Source organism: Dipodomys merriami, unplaced genomic scaffold (assembly GCF_024711535.1).
Source record: "Dipodomys merriami isolate MVZ:Mamm:240054 unplaced genomic scaffold, mDipMer1.0.p SCAF_49, whole genome shotgun sequence".
NCBI classification, from domain to species: domain Eukaryota; kingdom Metazoa; phylum Chordata; class Mammalia; order Rodentia; family Heteromyidae; genus Dipodomys; species Dipodomys merriami.
Window position 1 is genome coordinate 6,150,293 of NW_027206057.1, and position 17,704 is coordinate 6,167,996.

At 38.3% G+C, this 17,704-nt stretch overlaps 1 protein-coding gene across 5 annotated transcripts in view; it reads right to left on the bottom strand.

The window, feature by feature from the left end:
- The window catches only part of Hecw2 (HECT, C2 and WW domain containing E3 ubiquitin protein ligase 2), a 369,185-nt gene that overhangs the window by 200,137 nt on the left and 151,344 nt on the right, over window positions 1-17,704 (bottom strand). The gene's annotated exons all lie outside the window — the stretch shown is intronic.

The window sequence follows — 17,704 nt, forward strand, 5'->3', positions numbered from 1 at the left end:
TCAGAAAAGGAAAAGTCTCCATATTAGGTGCTAGTGGCTCACATCTAGCTACTCAGGATATGAAGATTCAGAGGATAGCAGATCAAGGACAGCTTAGGTAGAAAAGTCTGCAAGACTCTATCTGCAAAGTAACTGGCAAAAAGATAGTCAGAGGTGTTACTTAAGTGGTAGAACATCAGACGCTGTGAGTAAGCAAACCAAGGGAGAGCATGAGGCACCAAGTTCAACTCTTTGCGCCAGCACACACAAAAGAGAAAAGATATTACAACAATGTTCATTTCTGTAAAGAAAACAACTAGTCATGTGCAATGGTCAGATTCCAATAAAAAGCAAATTTCCTGCCCCCTATCTGAGGCCTACTTCAGGAAGAAAATCCTTGGAAATAAAAGGGGAGGTTGATTTCTCTGTCTCCTGCCAACACCTGACTCCAGGAGAGGGAAGAGGATGGAAAAGTGCTGACTGAGCTGGTTCTGTATTCTCTCTCTCCCCCCTCCCTCCTCCCTTCTCGCTCAAGGGGGCCTTCCTAAATATGGAGACAGATTCCATTTCTGGACATTCTCACACCTGGGTCCCTTCACATGGTCACCTGCCAAAAGCTGGTTGCTCTAAACATTAGGCCTTGGGAAAATACTATTTTGATTAGCCAGTGTTCCAGTTAGCCTCTGGTGGCCTTCGGGGTAGTGATAGCTTCTCCGGGTACTCAGTAAATCCCATACAGCTAGTTCCCAAGAAACTAGACCCTTGTCCCCATAACTCAGGCAGGACTAGCCATCGGCATTACAGCTCATGCTGAAGAGGACATCCAGGAAATGCTGGTAGCAGATCCTTTCACTAGGCATGAGGTAAGGGAAAGTTCCTTTGCTTTATTCCAAGGTGTACGTGTTTAACATTGAGACTAGATCCATCAGAACACTGACCTCTAAGAAACTCCTCTCTTGCATAGTGGCCAAGTCAAGGGTGCTTCCCAACCTAAGCATCACATTTTGGAATTTGGCTGTCATTCTATACCTCTGGCCCAGCTGAAAGTAATATTTTAATATTCTCCTATGTTAACAATGCCATTAGCATTCAAAGTACAATTTCCACATTTTTTCTATATCAGGTTTAGAATTTTTTTAACTCAACAAATAGCTGCATCCAGAAGCAAATGAGTTATACTTGGCAGTACAGTAGTTAGAAATGTGTCTTGCATGAATTCAGTTTGGATTATTACAATCATCAGAACGGAATGTTTTTAGATAGCCTCTCAACTTACAGTGGTTCAATCTAACATTGTTTGACTTGGTAACAGTGAGGAAACATCCATACTCCATTCTGCTTTTCACTTAAAGTACAGTATAAATGCATAACACACTCAATATTTACTATTAAACAGACTTTCTGAGGTAAGTACTCAGAAGCATTTTTACAGAAGCCAAGCTAAGTGATGATGTTCAGCAGGTTATGGAGGGAATGGTAGTGGCGGGGTTGGATTTAAGGGCTTTGCACTTGCCACATGAGCTTTTTACTTTTGGTCTTTTCTCAGATAGGGTCCCAAGCTTTTTGCCCATGTAGTCTCAGATGGAGTCCTCTTATCTCTACCTCTCTGCACTCTGCAGCCTACCACACTCTGCCACTTAGGTGGATTACAGTATTTTCAATGTAAAATGCTTTCCATTTATGAATTTATCAGGACTGACTCCACTGTAAGTTAAGCAGCATCTGTACATTTATTTAACCAAGCCCTGTTCTAAGTAGGTTATACTTACATAGAACGTCCTACTGTGGACAGCATTTTTCCTGTGAGGTTGATGTTAATACAAGACCCAAGTGACAAAGCAAGGACCTAAGGGTCCACCCAATGTCAGGGTATACAGGCTTGACTACTAGCACTTACTCTAGTAGTATATCACCTGGGACATTTGTGGTAAAGGATAACTGACAGAGGCTGTGCTGGAAGTTCAGGAAATTTTCAAGTTGCTCTTGTCCTAAGTTAAAAGAAAAAAAATCTTGGAGGAGTTAATTAAACTTAGAGTCTATCCATCCATAAAATGGAGAGGCCAATAAGTACCTTAAACGGATGCTAGTGGCAGTACACAGTAAGTACCTTAAACGGATGCTAGTGGCAGTACACAGTATCCTTGCTGTCCTTGGGGCATTTGTTGGTTTGGTTGGTTGGATGTACTGGTGGTTGAAAGATGGGCTCACATATGCTATCAAGGAGAATAACTGCAGAGCTGTGCTCCCTGTAGGACTAGCAGCATGGGTTCTGAGCTGGGCAGTGGTGGCTATAGTGAGTCTGGAGAGAAACAGAGCTTCCTGCCTATACTGCCTAAAGACTGGGGGGTGAATGAAATCATAAAGGAGAGCAGCACAAAAAAAGAAGGAAATCCACAATAAAGCCACAATAAATATTGAAGGAATATACAAAGTAAGAAGTTGCAGGAAAGGAGAAAAGAGTAAGTCAGTCACCAGGAAACAAAGTTCTCAAGATACTCTCACAGCCAGCTGAGAAGCAGGATTCACAGAGACCGCTGTCAGCAGTGTCACAGGCTGGGGGCAGGAAGAGAGAGGGAACATGTACAAAGTCTGGCATCTGACTCTTCAAAGTTACTCTGTCCTCGCAAGACCATGGTTCGAGTAAATAGTATATACAAAAGTATTCTTGTAAATCCTTAGAAATAAGTATTCTCCACATAGGTCACTTTTTCATGCTTTTTTTTCTTAATAGAGATATGAAGGAAATTTTGTTGAACTGTCTCAGCTCTTGCCTACTTTGGGTAATAAGTACATCAACCTATAGAAAATAATAATTACATCCATTAGAAATTGGAGAAAGATAGACAGATTTGAATTCTATGCAAAGAAAATCTGTACTATATGCACTCTTAGTTCATCTCTGTCTTTTCTATGTTTAGCAAGTTAGGGAACCTTTTTACTGCCAAGGATCATTGGATATTTATAACAACATAATTTATTATTCACAAGCCACATATGAATATCCATACAGGAAGATGGCCTTGTATATCCAAGGAGAAGCATACAAGAGGCACACGTGTCTGTCCTATCATGTAGCAAGTGATTTTACAGGCCATAAAACAGATACTCAGACAGACTGGAATGTTTAAAATCCCAAGGAAACAGTGCTTCACTGAAAAGGAAATATAAATATTTCTGTATAGTAGATAATAAGTCACCTGAAAAACAAGTTTTATATATATATTTTTTTTTCTTTAACAAAAAAACCCACTGTTTTATTGAAGTGTTGTCACATACCCTGACAAAAGGAAGCAAATCATCTTACTCAACTGAAATCTTCAAGACAAATGGTATTAAAAGTGCTCAGAGAAGACCTACCTCCATATTACAGGACAGCAACAAAATGTGCTGGCATAGGACAGACTGAGAAGAATAGCTCAGTGGCCTGGGAACCATTCCAAACTCTGAGAGAAGGCCCTGATGCAAAGCCCAAAATACATACTTCACACTTGTTCTATTGCCTCTCCCTAGCTTGAGTGCAACTTACTTTTCACCAAAGGGTTTGTTTTTGTTTTGTCTTATAAAAGCAGCCCATGAATGCATGCCAACTTATTTGGCACTCAGTCTGAGACAGCGGTCTGTTCTAATATTGGAGGAAAACCTGACTGTTGGCCTTGGCCTTATGTTACACTGCCTTCCTAAGGGATTTTCAAAGGAAATGTGCTATCCCTAAAATCACTTGTCGGCAGTAACTTTGACAACTAACTCCCATTAAGAGGTCCCTCCAGCAAGAAGGAAATTCCTATAAGACACTATTTCCCCCCCATTTTTTCACTGAGCAACCTGCGTACATTATTTAACTCATCTGGGCCCTCTGTGTCTCATTTATAGGTTTATATCAAGCCAGTAAACATCACTGATATATTTCAGGATGGGAGGGGCTGAGCTGAAACACCAGCACCACCAAACACACACACACACACACACACACACACACACACACACACACACACACACACACATACACACATACACACACACATGCATACACATACACACATACACACATGCACACACACACACACATACAGACACACACACACATATACACACATACACACATCACATATACACACATACACATACACACATATATACACACATACACACATACACACACATACACACATACACGCACGCACATGCATGCACACGCATGCACACACATACACACACATATACACACATACATATACACACATACACACATACACACATACACACATACACACATACACATACACACATGCATACACACACTACACACATACACACATATACACACATACACATCATACACACATACACACATACACACAAACATACACACATACGCACACATACACACACATACACACACAACACACACAAATACACACACATACACACATCATACACATACACACATACACATACACACACATACACATACACACATACACATACACACATACATACACACACGCAGACATACACACATACACACATGCACACACATACATACACACATACACACACATACACACATACACACACTCATACACATACACACATACATACACATACACACATACACACATACACACATCACACATACACATACACACATACACACATACACACATACACATACACACACATACACATACACACACATACACACACATTCAATCAATAATTTTTAATTTTTTGAGTAAAATAAAATAACTTTGGGCTTGGAGAATCCCTCAAGTGGTAGTGCACTTGTCTAGCAAATACGAGGCCCTGGGGTTTGCTCCCAAGTATTACAAAACTATGAAATAGTAGGACAACAACAAAGAAGGGAAGAGGTAACAATGATCGACAAGTAATGTACTCGTTGCCTTAATCATGTAACTGTAACCCCTCCGTACAACATCTTAACAATAAAATAAAATTTTAAAAAAGGAAAATGACCAAAAACCCACAAAAAAACATAAACTTCAAAAAATGAGAGGTACTCAGTATTTTCATGGTTCCAAACAACAAAATGTGCACTACTTCCCATACTAGCATGCAACTTCCTTAAATATATACTAGGGATTTATTCACATTTGGTTAAAACTTAACTTAGAATGAAGAATTCTCAAGCTTCCAAACACTAAGGTGGTAGTGTTGCTGCTGATCACGGCAGTGCTTATACAGCCAGAAAGACTCTTCGATGCCGGCACCAGTGGCTCACGCCTATAATCCTAGCTACTCAGGAGGACGGATCTGAATATTGCAGTTCAAAGCCAGCCTGGGCAGGAAAGTCCATGAGACTCTTATCTCCAATAAACCACTCAGAAAACCAGAAGTGGTGCTGTGGCTCAAGAACCACTTGCCTTGAGTTGAAGAGCTGAGCGATAGCGCCCAGGCCCAGAGTTCAAGCCCCAAGATCAACAAAAAAATAAATTAAAAAAAAAAAAAAGACTCTTCAAAACACGAATACTATTTTCACAAAGAATGCTCTGGTTTCCTGTACTCCATCAGGCAAACAAATGACACATGATAGATCAGAAAACAGGTTAACTGACATATGCTGATCCTGCTCCAACAGTAGGTCATGGGCAAAGCACAGTTCATCTGTTTTATCTCCCTGAAAAGGTTCAGAAATGACAGACTGGGCAGTTCAAGTGAAAAGTGAGAGAAAAATGGCCATCAGAACCTCAAACCAAGAATTTAACCTCTTCCAGATGTCCAGTGAATTCTTACATCTTTCATTCATGGGATGTCTGATCGCACTGACAGCCTGACAGCAGGCCATACACTTATACCTCAGTGGAAAAGCCTATTTCAATGACTCAAAAAGATAGCTAATAAATATGATCTTACTGGTAAATATAAATTTCTAGCTGAAAATTTCAAGGTGGTTTTGGTAAGTCATTCAGTAAAATGAATGCTTCTCCTATTATAACTTAGTTCCTCAATTAAAGACTCAAAAAGCTGGGCACCAGTGGCTCACGCCTGTAATCCTAGCTACTGAGGAGGCTGAGATCTGAGGATCACAGTTCAAAGCCAGCCCGGGCAGAAAAGTCCATGAGACTCTTACCTCCAGAAAACCACTAGAAAACCAGAAGTGGCGCTGTGGCTCAAGCGGTAGAGTGCTCATCCTTGAGCTGAAGAGCACAGGGCCAGCGCCCAAGCCCAGAGTTCAAGCCCCACAACCGACAAAAACAAACAAATAAACAAACAAAAACAAAACAAAAGACTCAAAAAAGAAAACTTTTTTCAGAGTGAAAAGGTGATCGTTTCTTGATAACAAACACTTACTTGTGCCAGAGAGAGAATAGTTATATTGTGAACATTCTGGCACTATGTTAGAATGCCAGTATGCCACAAATTGTTTCCTAAGATCCTTAGAATATAAAACATTATTCCAACTAACTTAAGAAAAAGTTAATTCTCCTTAAGTATACAGTACTTCCAATATGAAGGTAGATTCCATAGGTACAAAAAATTTTAAAGGCAGCAAAATGCCACTACACTGTATATATATTTTTAAAAGACTAGAATTATAGTTCATTAGCTATGATCATAAATACAGAGGATATTTTTCATTGCTTCATATACTTGAGACATAGTAAATTCTTAATATGAATAAGTGAATATATGAATGATTATCAAAAAGGATTCTGTTAGAAAAATTATAGGGAAAACTACACAGTATGGAATGATTTGGGGAATAATGATTCAACTAAAAGAATTTATTTCCATATCATGACTATTTTCATCTAAAACCTAACCTGTAGCAAAATTAATGTGTGTGGATCACACGACACAAAAAGTTGGATAAGCTTCCCATCACATGACAGAACACAGCTCAGAAGGTGGGAGTACAAATGAAGCATCATCAGTACCCAAACAGTGATAAGAAGGAAGTATGGGAATAGGAAAATGGGAAAATTGCCTAGGAGAATTAGGGGTCATGTCACAAGTGTATGACTTCTGAGGCCCATTTGACAGAATGCACAGCAGCTGGCCGGGCAGAAAGGGGATGTTAAGCAGAGGGGCAGTCCACAAGTAAAGTTCAGGATGAATAGGTGGCAGGTGCAGGTAAAATTCATACCACCTTCACACTGTACTATCCACAATCACCTGGGTGAAACCTTCTCCCTGTCCCTTCCCACCCCAGCCATTAAACCATCTTTCCCTGTGCTTCTGTGGTCTGAAGAATTATTTTGAACACACTGCACTAGGATTACTGTATTTCCTACCTAATATCTCAGCTTTGTGGGGCTGTGGCTGACTAGCTCCTATGTAGTAGTGGTTACTCATGCATACACACTTACAAATGCTGCCTTGTTTCCTCTTCTGTGCACTGTTATGAGGTTGGCGTTGTATCACTTTGAAGAAACTGGGGGTCCTTGTGGTTCAATAATTTCCCCATGTACCAACTAAGTAGGAGAAGTAAAATTTAAATACAGGCCTTTCTGATCCCCTCTACTCCAAAACTAGCCTCCTATCTATCTGATTGTCTGCAGCTGAGGTTAAGAGATCACCTGGATCTACTCAGTTCTCTTGGTTTATAATAACACAACAGTCTTCGGTTAATGACTTTATGAGATATAGGAAACTGAGAAAATGTGATCATTGGTAATTTGGGTTCCGTGTAAATTGTGATGTAAGAGGGGAAAACATGAGGCTGTCTCAATCCGCAAATATTGGTAGTTTGGTAGTTCACAATTAAAATAAAATAATTGGAGTTACAGTGTCCAAAAAGAAATTTACTCATTACCTGACTTACAAAATGGTAACCTCTATGTACATCATCTTTATAAAAACAAGAAAAAATAAAATAAGTGCAAAAAATACAAAAATTTGAAGGAAGAATTCTTTAATGTCACATTAAAAATGAATTATAATATTCTGGTCTCTATGACCTAAACCAGACTAAAAATCTGAGTTGCTCTATACAGTTGCTCTGCAGTACACATGCCCTTTTGTACATGGAGTCCATATTTATTCAACAGATCAACAGTACTGACAGGCAGACAATACAGACAATTGGGGGAAGTCAATATGACTTTGATGGTTATCCTAGCTCCACTGTATCTCAGCGGTTGCCTGCATAAGGCAGATTTACGACCTTGACTTTATGAATACTGATAAAAACAGATGGTGCAAAAATGAAGTGAAGAGCACATGGAATCCACCAACAGGAAAATCCACTGCAGAAAAAGAAGAGAAGATTTTGGACTTATTTGACAGCTTTTTACATAACCTACATTAACCAGGAGAAAAAAAATTCCCATTTTGGCAAACCAACAAGAATTTGAAGTTCATTTCTAAATTTCTACTATGTATTTCCATTTATTTTTACAATGTGTACAATAGTTTGTATGATTTGCTGCTGCGTATATATGTTTTGTAAGAAAACTGAATTCAGTGTGTTCTAGTGATACTAAGTCAAGTAAGAGTTTTGTTTTCTTCGCTTAAGGTTTTTGTTGTTGTTGTTGTTGTTTCTTTTTTATCTTTAAATTACTTGGCACAAGAAGAGATTTTGCTGGTTTGGTTTGGTTTGGTTTGGTTTGGGCAGTATCAGGGATTGAACTCAGGGTCTGATGCTTGCTTAGGAATATATTCTAACACTTTACCACATGCTAGTATTAACTCTTTAAGTGATTTACTCCTCTAGCAGACTTTTATTTTAAGCCACCGTTTGTTCCTCTGAAGAAATGTCCATGAAAAACACAATAATAGTAATCATTAAAGTGAAAGAAGGGATTTTAAAAAATGAAATTATGGGGCTGGAAAGATGGCTCAGTGGTAGATTGCTTGCCTTGCATGCATGACGCCTTCTGTTCAATTCCTCAGCACCACATAAGCAGAAAAAGCGGCAAGTGGGCTTAGACTCAAGTGGTACAGCGCTAGTCTACAGCTGAAGAGCTGAGGGACAGTGCCCAGGCTCAGAGTTCAGGCCCCACAACTGACAAAAAAAAAAAAAAAAGAAAGAAAGAAAAAAATGAAATCAAATATAACCTTCAATCATGCATACCAAAAATAGAAGGATAACTACTAACTAAATAAAAGTAGAATGGTTAACTTCCATGCAAATAGACAGAGGAAGAATATGGGAAGAAGGAGTAAAGCATTATTTCAATAGAAAGTAAGTAGAAAATATAAGTTAAAACATGTGAAATATACAAAATGAATAAGACATGAAAGTAGATTCAAACATAAAATATTAAAAACATATAAAAATATTAAAACAAGTGAACCAATTTTAAAGCATGCTCATTCACTTTGGATTAAAATTCTTAAAGCTACAGATGATTTACAGCAGATAAATAAGCATGCTTAGGAATGACTCAAAGTAAATAAGTTTCAAATGGTGTACCAAGCAAAGGAAGTTGATGTAGCAATTAATAACAGATAAGACAGGATTTAAGAAATAGAATAAAAGAACAGAATTATAGTGAGCCTATTATTTGCCTAAACTAGTTCATGTCTAGGATAATCTTACCAGACAAGCAGAAAAAGTCAAAAGCTATACACATATGACTATATAATGATGCTAACTGAAATGAACCCCAAGATATGGACATAAGAGGCTTTTTCTTTGTTGCTGTTGTTTTTAATGTATTATGTGATTTTTGTTTTTGTTTTTGTTTTTTTTGTTGGTCGTGGGGCTTGAACTCTGGGCCTGGGTGCTGTCCCTCAGCTCTTCAGCTCAAGGCTAGCACTCTACCACTTGAGCTACAGTGCCACTTCCAGTTTTCTGGTGGTTTATTGGAGAGAGGAGTTTCACAGACTTTCCTGCTGGGGCTGGCTTTGAACTGCAATCCTCAGATCTCAGCCTCCTGAGTAGCTAGGATTACAGGTATGAGCCATCGGCGCCCAGCTTATTTCTTTTATATGTTCTTCCCCCATGGTATAATCCCTGTTTTCACTGTATTTAATTCTGGTGCCTTGCATCTTGTATATACATGTTTCTAATTTGGGGAGGGGAAGGGAAATAACAAAATACTGAAACAAGGATATAGGTTGACCCATTGTAACAATGAGATGTACAAAACACTGTGTTGAAAACTAACTTTACAACTTGGAGGGAAGAGGGAAGAGTTGGGGAGTTGGGGAGGAAAGGGATAGTAAGGGAAAAACAAAGGAAGGAGTAACAATGCTTAATAGGAAATGCACTCATTACCTTATTCATGTAACTGTAGCCCCACTGTACAGTATCTTTAGAATAAAAAATATTTTAAAAATAGAGTATGGGGCTGGGAAGTTAGCTCAGTGGTACAGTGCTTGCCTCGCTTGCATGAGGCCCTGGGTTCAATTACTCAGCACCACATAAGCAGAAAAAGCCAGAAGTGCTCTGTGGCTTAAGTGGTAGGGCACTAGCCTTGAGCTGAAGAGCTGAGGGATAGAGCCCAGGCCCAGAGTTCAGGCCCTTCGATAGACAAAAATTAATTAATTAATTAATTTAATTAAAAAGAGTATAAAAGACCAATTATAATATCTTACAAAATTAGAATGTATTGTAAGCAATTAATCTGAGTTACTATTTTTTTGTTGTAGTACTAGGTTTCAATTCAGGGTCAATCTACCACTTCAGCAATAAACCCAGCCATAGCAATGGATTTTATCAGAAAAAAAAAAAAGAATTTCTAAGCCCCATGTCAATAATATCTTAACTTTTTTACAAGCTATTTGCAAATACTGTTTAATATTTACTTAATTACTTATTAAACAAATATCCACCTCCAAAGGAAAGTGATATAAATCAGCATAGGGGAAAATAACACTGGCAACTTGTCTAGAACAACTGGCTGGAAAGTAAAAACCCTTTCAATGACAGATAGAAAAATGCTTACTTTAGCATTACTAGCACCCAATGTGTTAAGGGATGAAATATACTAAAACTTCTCTGGATACTAGAACAGTATTGACCAATATAATTTTTCAAAAGTCAAAACCAAGTATCTGTGAAAGTCCCTTGTAAACCTTTTCAATACCAGCACTCCCCTATGAACCAAGTCTTCAATATGCATATTAAAAAGAAGATATATGATAGTCTGAGAATGAATGTGATGCTGTTCACTCAGATTCCATTACTATTTTGCCTCACAATGGTACTTTCCTTGGTATCGTCCTGTGCATGTCCACCTTGTACACCTTGCAAAGTGTATATCCAAGTATGATACTTCTAGCCCCCCAGCATCTATTCTTCCACCAGACAAGGATTCCCTACACTAGAGAACACAATGTTAGTGACAGCCATTGACTTGCTGGCTGAACAGCCAAAGGTTTCTTATATTTCCCACTTCCCCTTCAATGATGCTGAATTACGCTAAAAATGTTGAGCCGTGCATGGGCTCTGAAAGTGAAAAGCATCACTTTGGTGCCAACGCATTTAAAGGCTGGTCAAAGATTCTCTGGATCTTTCCTGACACCCATCCAAAGAAGCCATGTACTTCAGATAGCACAATGACAAGCTGGCTGATGCTACATAATGCGTCATGGCAAAGAGGGTGATAAACCTGAGTCCTTAAGGGACAGAATGCCTCCACCAAACCAAGCGGGGCACATAACAATACCAAACATAATCTTTGTTTTGTTCAGACTCGGGGATTCAGGATTAATAAATTCTGGCATCATAATCCTATCTACTCTGTCTAATACAACTAGGAAACGTAATTTAGAAATTTTCCAATTGTTTGAATATAAGATTTTTACAATCATATTTAAAACTTTTATTTCCTAAATGTGTGTTAAAAATCTAGAGATGCCAGGTGCCAGTGGCTCACGCCTGTAATCCCAACTACTTAGGAGGCTAAGATTGAAGATCATTGTTCAAAGCCAGCCCTGGCAGGAAAGCTGTGAGACTCTCATCTCCAATTAATCACAGAAAAAGATAGAAGTGATTCTGTGGCTCAAGTGGTAGTGTTTGCCTTAAGCAAAAGAAGCTCAGGGACAGCACGCAGGCCCAGAGTTCAAGTCCCAAGACTAGCAGAAAAAAAATCTGTAAAGATGAATTAAAACACTTTTCTTTATGAGAAATCATAGGAAAATATCGAAAGAGCTTAAAAGAAGGCATTCTATTGTATTTGGTAGGTATTCTGGAAACAAAATATCTAATATATTAATTCTTGGTCCCATCGCATTGAATTACAGATTTAACTGTGGCTTTCCCATCACCATGGAAAGGAAGCTGATTCACAGCCTGCATAATACTAAAATTAAAATAATCTATTATTGAGCACTCCTGTTTTGAGAGTTTATATAATTTCTAGAGTCTTGACTCAAAGGAACAGATTTTTGTCACTAAGCAGAAGGGGTCCAGTGAGCTACTTTAATCTGAAAATCTCTTCTTTTGGATTCATTCAGTAAGTAAGCCTATGTTACAGCTTCAGACACCAGTAAAGTGATTTTATATATTAATAGCTATAGTAGTAGCATTTAAAAATAATGATGGTTAAAAATTAGCAGGAACTTATAATGAGTCCAGGCATCTTGCTGGGACACACACACTTCAGTTTCAGGTTTAAGTCTATGCTGCTCTAAAATTAACCTACTTATTTAGGTTAGGACCATAAAGCTCTAAAATATACAATCTCAATGCCTTTTCTCCCTATTGTAACTAGAGTCTCTTTCAAATGCAAAGAAACATGAAAAATGTCATTCTACATTAGCCATGGTGTTTCTTAAAGACTGACAGCCAAAATACAGTTGGTCTGCCTATTATTCGTTGAATACATATATCTATATCTATATCTATATCTATCTATCTATCTATATATATATATATATAAATGTATGAATGCAGAGAGGTATATTTACAGTGGGGTCTAGACAAATGCTGGTAAATTATGTCTGGTCCATATTCTGGATTGAACCAGAATATGAAGTGCCTGCATTAATAAGTTGATTGTTCAGTTCAGATAATTTTTTTTCTCCAAGCAAGCACTTCTCAAGAAATAGAACATTGATTTACATGCAACAGAAAGCATCTTAACTAGTTATAGATGATTAAAAATGTGCAGACTATCATGCATGTACAGCATAGTATATATGTTTGTATGTACAGTGCTAGGAGCAAACCCACATCTTCATAAATGCTAAGCAAGCACTGTACCACTGAGCTACGTCTCCAACACAGGTTTGAAACATTCATAATGCACAGTTCTCCTGCTCTATTATGAACTTGAAGTTTCCAACAAATCAGAAATGGCAAATTAAACTTTTTGGAGTATTTAGCTTTTTAAATAGCAAATAAATACACAGAAGACTGAAAGCTAAAAGGAATTACATAGTGAGCCTGAAGCACGTTTAATATGGTCTTCTTCCTCTTAAATTATTTCCATTTTATTTTGCATGAAGAGCTGTTAGATACTCTATGTGTTTTTGCACAAGTCATGTATTAGGAAGATTTTATTCTCTTTTGCCTTATGAGCACTGGACAAAGACAATGCTAAATGTTAAATATGTGAAAGATCAGTTCTAATGGTAGAATTCAACAATACCTTATAAATTTAGTGGATTTTGAGAGCCATCTACCAGACGATCTTCCCTAGAAATGTCAGAGAATATATGAGATTCACTGGGTGGGAGAATATAGTTAAGGATGTGTTTTGTTACCCAAAGCTGACATTTTTAACTTCATTATCTGTGGATTTCTAATAGGATCTACTTACTGAAATGCCTTCAAAATTTGTATTGTTCTGATCAAGGAGTATATATTTTCTCTCCAGATTAGGAAGGCTAAAGGGCATCTGGATTATAGTGCAAAAAATTAACAATTCAACAAACATAAAATTCACACTTCAGAAGAAATTATAAGCCAAGAAAACAATCAAAATTCATCTTGTGCCAATAAACCACACCTCACCAGCTCCATGTTCCTCTAAATTCCCTTTCCTTTGAGACTTACTTCAATAGAGACTGTCTCTCTGTTCCATAAATAAAGCTGAGAGTTGCTAGGAAACCATCTAACTTCTCAGGACACCACTGAAGGGGAGAGACTTCTTCCTGGAGGTACAGAAATCTGAAGCTAGTCCTGACACACGCACTATTGTTAGGAAATTTAGATTGCTCCAGCACATCTATTTCACCAGAGCCCTAGAAATGACTTGATTTCTTATAGAGCTAGGTATGATGGCACTGGCCATTTATAATCTCAGCACTCATGAGGTTGAAGCAAGAAAATCCTGAGTTCAAGGCCAGACTTTTATCTCAAAAAGAAAACCAAAATCTAAATAAAAACAACAAAAAATAATTACACATACTCCTATGTAGGAACAATCACATTAAATCCGTGACTTAATTTGGACCCCCAAATCTTTCCACATTCTGGTCTTGCTTCTTTTTTTCTCATAAGTCCTCTCCAAACCTACCATTTCATCTGCTCTCACTTAACAGCATCCAAGAAACTTGGATATATATTCGAGATAAAAGTTACCCAGATAGCTTGAGGACCATCATATTATTGCCCTTATTAAACTGAAATTTCCCACATTGTTTAGAGTTGTTTTAAATTTTTTGTTATCTCTTTGAAGAAGAATCTAATAATGTCTACCTCTATTGAAAGAGCCCTAAGCACTCTATATGAATTTGCAACTACTAAAGCAGCAGCCCACTCATTCATCCTGCTCTCAGAAGTAATTTTTTAGAGGGGCTGGGAAGATAGCTCAGCGGTAGAGTGCATGTCTTGCAAGCATAAGGCCCTGGGTTCGATTCCTCAGCACCACATAAACAGAAAAAGCCGGAAGTGGCGCTGTGGCTCCAGTGGTAGAGCGCTAGCCTTGAGCTGAAGAGCTGAAGAGCTGAGGGACAGCGCCCAGACCCAGAGTTCAGGCCCCATGACCGGCAAAAAAATAAATAAATCAAAAAAAAAAAAAAGAAGTAATTTTTGAGAAACCCTGCTTTTCTCTTGGTCATTTCTGTCTGAACTACAGGTCCAGCTTTGGTACAAGTAACAAACAGAGGGGCATAATTCTTGCACATCTTGCACATGTGAACTCTGGAATGCTAATCCATTTCTGCTCCTCTGCTAGTACATTTGTCCTCTGGACTGACTGCCTCATATCAGCTTACATACAGCAGTTCAAGTCATCACCTCCTTTCAACCAGAGTCCTAAGTACAAGAGAAGGGGAAGCATAAAGATTCTATCCACAAAGCTCTGGCTTTTGTCCCCTAGAAATACAATGTTGGGTTATTAGGAATATAATATAGTTGGATTACCATACAGGTTTAGACCTTTCCTGAGCCTGAGTAGGCTGAGTTGAAATGACTTACTGCCCACCTTGTTCACCTATTAGACCTTATTCTGTCTGCAAGGAGCAAGGGCAGGAAATGCTTATTCATTTAAGTCCACGGTTCCTTCACACATCCCTTGTCACCTGTTATGTCGCGATGGTAGTAGAGTCCTTACAGAAACAAGGCTACATACATCTCTGATCTAGAAGTCCAAAAAGCCTGTTCTAGACTTAGGAGGGAAGTGCTATGTCAGGTTGAAGCCAGCTCTCTGTTCACTCAACCTGAGGATCAAGATAAATCAGCCTTGGGCTGGGAAGGTGGCTCAGTGGTAGAGCGCTTGCCTTGCATGCATGAGGCCCTGGGTTCGATTCCTCAGCACCATATCAGCAAAAAGAAAAAAAAAAGCCGGAAGTGGTGCTGTAGCTCAAGTGGTAGAGCGCTAGCCTTGAGCTGAAGAGCTGAGGGACAGCGCCCAGGCCCAGAGTTCAGGCCCCACGACTGGACACCCCCCCCCAAAAAAAAGATAAACCAGCCTTTATTTTACATACACCAGTGGCACTGAATCCATGGGGGAAAAAAGACATGTTAAATGTTTCAGAATTGTGAGCTGTGCCTTTCTTATTGTAGAAGTTCTGTTAATATCAGGACACACTCACAAATAGCAACTACCTTTGTGTGCCTACATGGTAATTTTATTTTATTGGAAGTGCTATTTTTTGTTGGTTGCAGCCCTTTGATAGATCTTGGGTGCCAGCTCCTCACCCTTTTTTCCTGCTACGAATCTAAATCTATCAGAAGATATAGTAAGTGACAGATATATGGACACAAGCAAAAAGATGTACGCCAACTTCTCCTAAAATGGCTAGATGGGACAATTAAGAGAGACCTCTTACTTCTCCCACACTAAATCAAAGTTGGAAGAAACTAGTGCTTCAGGTAAACTAGACTGGCCATCCTAATTGGAACAATGGTAATACTAGGAGACAGTTATTTTAGATGTTAAATAATAGGTGGTAACAAAAGCTATAATTTCAGAGAAAATAGAAACTTATGAAGTGATTCCTTCAAGGAGCTGGATGTTCTGGGAACAGTGGAGGCAAAGAACTGTTTGAGTCAAGTGACATTACAAATCTCCAGGTTACAAAACTAGAAAAGAAAGACCACTGGAGAGGTTAGCACCAAAGGTCTATGTAGGGAAGCCCATGATCCACTGATCGAGGAGGTCAAATGAGAGGATGTCTCAAATAAAATTTATGAGAAAAGTGAAGAGAGAAGTATCATGAAATACAGTCCCAAAGTATAAGCCTGTTTCAAAACTCCGAGTTTCTTAAAAACTCCTATAAAAACAATAAGACTTTTTGTAACCATAATCATACTGATAAAACTGAATTTTAAATCATATACTTTTCTCCCTCTGAATATATATTTAAGCACATGTAGGGGAAATGCCAAATTATAAAGACTTTTGCCCTTGTCTATTGCCAGGAGAGGAACAAATACTAATAATTCACTGAAATTTTTACCATTTTAGATTTCTTTCTACCTAATACATTAAGAGTAAATACAGACCAATATATTTTTTCAGCCAGTGTAAAATCCTCAATCTCAGAGTGTTTAGCACTTCAACAAAATTTCAGCAAGTGAGTTCCTTTCCTCAAACCACAGCTTCTCCACGGTGATAGTGCTGGACATTTGGGGCCAGGTCATCTTTGGGGGTGAGAGCTCCCTGTGTATTGTGGTACTTGTAGCAGTCTCCTTGGTCTTACCACCGCAGCCATCCACCCATGACAACCAAAAATGTTTCCAGATAACCTTCAAATATCCTCTAGGAGGCAAAAATCTCCCATCGGAGAATCACTTGGATCGAAGTGCCATCAAAAGATCATTTTCTCTAATTTACTCATTTAAAAAGGACGCTTGAAACCTACAATCTCTTCTTAACAAAATATCTGATGTTAAACTTTGAAAGGATTTCCGAGAAGTCCTCTATCTAGCTTTGGGAAATGCTAGATTAGGTTATTCAGTTTCAATTTTTATTTTTATTTTGTTGGATGTTTCCTCCCTTAGTTATTCATCTGTGAGTAACATGCAAATTAGTTAAATGAGGCTGGGACCACACTAATTATAGCAAATACCAACAATTTTTCTCAGTCATACAAAGATACCTTAGACTGTAGGTTGTTTTTAATCAAATTAAACATTCTGCTACATTTTTGTATCCATTATTTAAATCTACACCTCTTTCTGTTGTTTAAAAGGGTAAATGTTAATAGCCACCTCTTTCTAAAATGTGACTGCTGATCAAGGAAATTGGAAATTTTAAGAACAAAACAATTATTGCAGATTCTAGCATTTAATTTGATAGAGATACAAACTACAAAATACATATAAGCTAAGATATTGTTGACTCCTCCCCAAGAGAGAAACTTCCCAAATCTGCTGGGTCTATTTGTGTGTGTGTGTGTGTGTGTGTGTGTGTGTGTGTGTGTG